We start from the raw sequence: 5,847 nt of genomic DNA on the forward strand, positions 1-5,847 counted from the left end.
TGGTTCCAGACTGAGCTTCAAAGACACACTTCCCATGGGAGAAGAGGAAGAGGACTTGGAGTTTCTCTGTGTGAGTGCAGAGATGGACACTTTGCTGGGGAGCGGTGTCGTGTGGGGGGGGGGCAGTGCCATTTGTTCAAAAGGCATACAAAGGAGCTGGCCCATCAAAAGAATGGAATATTGACATTTGCAGCAGCATGGCAGATGGAATATTGAGTAAAATGACTCAGACAGAGATAGACAAATACTGTATGATATCACTTATAGGATCTAAACATACCGCAAAGTAGAGAATATGATAAAAATGGAGGCGCACAGATATAGAGAAGCATCTACTGGTTAGAGGCAGGGAGGGGAAGAGAGAGGGGAAATACTGAGGTGGGGGTGTCGGAGTCACGCAGTGTTAGTTAAGTGGAAGATGAGCTCGGGGATGCATTATACAACATGGGGAATAGAGCCAGGACTTTGTCATAGCGATCAATGGAAAGCAAGCTTTAACAGTTGTATAATCAGAAAGAAAAGGAAGGAAAGAGGGGGGGAGGAAGGAGGGAAGAAAGGAAGGAAAAGAATGGCGTTTTTGGAGGTCAAAAAGCCAATACTGATTAGGCCCTTTTGCAAGGAATGTATTTTTTTTTATTTATTTATTAGTTGGATAATTACTGTGAGACGAGCAGAAGTAACACAGCTTAGATTAGTTGTAGGCCTTCCACTTGGTTAGATTATCAGGTAGCTTTTGCTTAACACTGACCACTGTTTGCCAATTAGGACCAATTAGCTTCCAGTAAACACTGACTGATGTTTGCCAATTAGGAAATTAGGAACGTGACGGAAACACCCAGGAAAGTCCCACACGTGAGAAAGTATTGACCAATGAAATTGCTTTGCAAACGTGTAACCAATCTGCTTCTCACCGTATATATTTGTGTAACAGCTTGGGCTCGGGGCTCTCTGACTCTCACCACTGCTTTGGTTGCAGGCAGAGTGTTCTGGCTCGAGTCAATAATAAACTTCCCTTCCTGTGAGTTGCATTGTCTTGGAGGCCTTCTCTCTTCTCGCTCAGTGATTTGGATATCGGGCATAACATTTGGGGGCTCTTCTGGGATCCCTTTACCGGGGGAAGAGAACACTTCCAGGACAGAGGGGAAGGATAGGTAATAGCACCGGTGCTCAGGAAAACTCAGGGGCCCCAAAAACCCAGCGCTGTGTTGTCAGCTGTCCGTGTGTTTGTCTTTGGCTCTCTGTGATTGTGTGTGTTCCGGCATTGTCTCAGGCAGGACAGGAAGTGCAGAATAATTCTGGGGCCCTGCTGTAAAGCAGGAAGGTATCTGGCACAGGAAGTGCAGAGTAATTCTGGGGCCCTGCTGTAAAGCAGGAAGGTATCTGGCACAGGAAGTCCAGAGTAATTCCGGGGCCCTGCTGTAAGCAGGAAGGTATCTGGCACAGGAAGTCCAGAGTAATTCCGGGGACCTGCTGTGAAGCAGGAAGGTATCTGGCACAGGAGAAAGCTTTCTCCAGCCAGCTAAAGGCCGAGGCCAGCGAGCGCGCTGGAAGGCAGCCGGCTCTGTGGGAAGGTAAGTTCCTCTCCTGATCCCGAGCCTGGTCAGGGGGCCCAAAAACTCAGCGCTGTGTTGTTGGCCGACATTTGTCAGTCTGTGTGTTTGTCTTTGGCTCTCCATGTTTGTCCGTGTTTGTGTGTGTGCTGGCATTGTCTCTGGTTCAATTCCCACTCTTTTCAGGAGTTTCAGTGAACAGGCAAGCAGTTGTGGGGGCAATTGATGAGTCCCGGCCAGGGCTACACTCTGGCGGACTCTGAAGGCCCTACAATAAGTGAGCCTCAATAACTAGAGCCCAACCAGGTGAAACTCTCCTTTCACTATGATTGTCAGCAGCTGTTGCAGGAGCGAATTCTGGCAGACGCATGGAAACGGGTCCCAGGGGCCAAGGGGAGGCCAACCGCCCAGCCTCATCTCGTGGACGAGGGGTTTCCTCTGTTGCGGCCTAACGGATTTTGAGCGAGCGGAAGGTAAGGAGCGTCTTCGAGTGTACCGCCAGACTCTGATGCCTGGCCTGGGGGACCCAGCAAGAAAGCCGACAAATTTGGCAAAGGTAAATTTAGTAAGGCAAGAGCCCACTGAGAGCCTGGCAGCCTTCCTAGAGAGGCTAATGGAAGCTTTCAGGCAATATACCACTATGGATCCCCAGGCTGAGGAGTCATGCGCTGCAGTTCTGTTAGCATTTGTAAATCAGGCAGCCCCAGATATTAGGAAGAAATAACAAAAGATAGAGAGATTGGGAGAACAGACGATACAGGATTTATTGAAAGCAGCTGAAAAGGTATTTAGTAATATGGAGACCCCAGAAGAAAGGGAAGAACGAATTCGATGGGAGAAAAGGGAATTAGCTGAGAAGATCAGGAAGGAAGATAGAGAATATAGAATGAGGGAAAACCGGAAGAACCAGAGGGAGCTAGCCCAGATTATGGGAGAAAAACAGAAATAAAAAAGGCAGGCCCTAAAGAAAGATCAGTGTGCCTACTGCAAAGAACAGGGGCACTGGAAAAACGAGTGCCCTAAGAGGGACCTGAGGAGAGCTATGACCAAGAGAGAGAATCTCCCCTAGATCTCGAGTTCTATATGTGGGGGAAGACAGTGATTAGGGGAGTCAAGACTCGGCACCCCTCCCCGAGTCCTGGGTATATGTTGGATAATCACAGTCATGAGGAACTGGAAAATTCTGCTGCCTATTAGCCTGTCAAATGTAGACTTTGTACCTCTCTATGGTGGAGATCAGACCCAAAAGTTCTGGCTCCTTTGCACCTGGGGACTCACTCACAGCTGTGGTGTGTTACCTTGCTGATCAGTGGTGGGCTATTGATGATATTGTGAAAACACCTGTCCCTTCTAGAGAGGGGCTTAAGCAGGTGAGAACTCTTGGGGAGAGAGTGGTTAAAGCAGGAAATGGAGAGAAATGAGATCCCATTCCTGTGTCATAGCAGTACTAATTATGCAAAGATTCTGTGGAAGAAAGGAGAGGCCATTGGGTTTTATTCAGTTAAGCCTACAGAGCTGGGAGAATGACAGTCATGGATGGACTTGGACAGCCGATACATGTCTTATCCCTAGCCTTAAGAGATGAAAAAATACCCGTTGGCCTGGGCTGAAATGGCAGGGATGGGACTGGCCAAACAGACATCCGGTCCTCATCAAGCTAAAGACCTAGGCAACTCCTGTGAGGGTGAGATAGTACCCCATGAGCCAGGAAGCTCAGTGGAGGATCACTCCCCACATTCGATGTCTCATGAATGCCAGAATTCTCAAGCGGTGTCTATCCCCTTGGAACACCCCCTTACTGCCGGTAAAGAAGCCAGGGGGGACAGATTACCTGCAAGAAGACAACAAACAGTGAGTGACATCTAACCCGTATACCCTCCTGAGCAGTTTGCTGCCTGAGTACACTTGGTACACTGTGTTGGACTAGAACGATGCCTTTTTCAGCCAACCCCTGGCGGCCCAGAGCCAGGAGATATTTGCCTTTGAGTGGACTGAGGGGGAAGGCCAACCAGTAATCCCACAGAGGTTCAAGAGTCTCTGAGCGAGAACCTCTATGAATATCGGACTTGCCACCCAGAGGTTCTTCTGCTAATAGCCCGGCAAGAGGTCACGTGTTTGGGGTATAAGATCAGGCAGGGGCAAACGTGGCTAACCCAGGCCATGAAGGCCCAAGACCCCCCGCCAGGTGAGAGAGTTTTTGGGGACTGTTGGATATTGCAGACTGTGGACCATGGGGTTTGCTGAGAAGGCCCGGCCCTTGTATGAGGGAGGTAAAGAGACCCCAAGCTGGACTTGGACTGAGACAATGAAACAGGCTATCCAGACACTCAGACGGGCCCTACTAGAAGCCCCAGCCCTTGCCCTGCCTATCCCAAAATAAGCCATTCCAGCTGTTTGTAGCTCCATGATGGTTCACCGATGGGAGCAGCTATGTAAAAGATGGGCCAAGGAAAGCGGGAGCCACCACGCTAGAAGAGTACAGTTGGGAATATGGCTCCGTGAAGTTTTATGCACTGTGTGGCTTTGGTGGGGTCTTAAGTTGTGGTCTGACACACACTGCTGTTGTTCCTCTGGATTTAGTGAAATGTCGTATGCAGGTGGACCTACAGAAGTACAAGGGCATTCTTAATGGATTTTCAGTTACACTCAAAGAGAATGGTTTCCATGGTTTGGCCAAAGGATGGGCCCCGGCCCTCATTGGCTACTCCCTGCAGGGGCTCTGCAAGTTTGGCTTTTATGAAGTACATGCTTGGAGAGGAGGATGCCTATCTGTGGCGCACATCACTGTATTTGGCTGCCTCTGCCAGTACTGAATTCTTTGCTGACATTGCTCTGGCTCCTATGGAAGCTGCTAAGGTTTGAATTCAAACCCAACCAGGTTATGCTAACACTCTGAGGGATGCAGCTCCCAAAATGTATAAGGAAGAAGGCTTAAAGGCGTTCTACAAGGGGGTTGCTCCTCTTTGGATGAGACGGATACCATACACCATGATGAAGTTTGCCTGCTTTGAACGTACTGTTGCTGATTCCGTGGTGTCTGTGTTGCATAAAGAGAAGGGTAGCAATGCCTCTCAGGTCCTCAAGAGACTTGGATTTAGAGTTGTATGGGAGGGACTCTTTGTCTGCATCATCATGATCGGCACTCTGACTGCACTCTGTGAAGGTCCACTTCATACTCCCTCTCCCTCCTCCCCCTGAGATGCCAGAGTCTCTGAAGAAGAAGCTTGGGTACGCTCAGTAGATAAATGAAAGCAAATATGGACTGACTTTGCATGTTGATCAGTGTTTGAGGAAAATGCACCTGGACGAGAGATAATCCAGGCTTGCAAAGTGTGCCAGCTGATGAGGACAGGGAAAAAGCAGCACACAGGAACAAGGTACCGAGGGGAAGAGCCAGGGCAACACTGGGAGATAGATTTCCCTGAGGTAAGGCCAGGCAAGTACGGGTATCGCTATATGTTGGTTCTGGTAGATACTTTCTTCAGGATGGGTGGAAGCCTTCCCGTAAGGGAAGAGACTAGCAATAGTGGTTGCTAAAAAGGATCTTAGAGGAGATAATTGCTTAAGGTACGGGTGCCGAATGATGATGGGCTCTGATACGGACTGCCTTTGTGAGCCAGACTTTGTACAAGGTTGGCCAAGCTCTGGGGACAAAATGGAAGTTACATTGTGAAATATAATCCCAGAGCTCAGGACAGGTTGAGAGAATGAATCGGACCCTAAAAGAAACTTTGACAAAGCTGGCAATAGAGACTGGTAGGGACTGGTACCCTTCCTTAGCACTCTTGTCAGGCACGTAACACTCCCTTATAAGCTGCCCTTAAAACCTAGATGGAAAGTGCCCTTGTGTTTTTTTCCGTCACTCCTAAGGCGTGGACCTGGTTCACTGGGCATCATACGTGCGGCAAGCCACATCGGAAGAACAGGAAATGAAAGAGGAGTCCTCACCCGTACTGAAATTTCCGTCCTGCCGGGAGGTCTCCTAATTTTTCCTGCTGATCAGCGACGGAAAGACTCATGAGCTGCTCAACGAGACCTAGGAATCCACCCTCTGGGTCGATTATAGTGTCAGCGGCCCAAAGATGGAAAAGAGGAAGATTCCTCTACTTGAACAACAGACAGGGGGGAATGTGAGGCGAGCAGAAGTAACGCAACTTAGATTAGGAATAGGCCTTCCTACTATCAGGCAGCTTTCGCTTAACAATGACCACTGTTTGCCAATTAGGACCAATTAGCTTTCACCGATGTTTGCCAATTAGGAAATTAGGAACGGGGCGGAAACCCCCAGGAAAGTCCC

General features: G+C 49.0%; 1 pseudogene; it reads left to right on the forward strand.

Annotated features, from left to right (window-relative positions):
• LOC122435033 overlaps positions 1 to 4,791 on the forward strand; it is a 220,013-nt pseudogene extending 215,222 nt beyond the window's left edge.
• Positions 4,792 to 5,847: the final 1,056 nt, after the last annotated feature.

This window comes from Cervus canadensis, chromosome X, assembly GCF_019320065.1.
Source record: "Cervus canadensis isolate Bull #8, Minnesota chromosome X, ASM1932006v1, whole genome shotgun sequence".
NCBI lineage: Eukaryota > Metazoa > Chordata > Mammalia > Artiodactyla > Cervidae > Cervus > Cervus canadensis.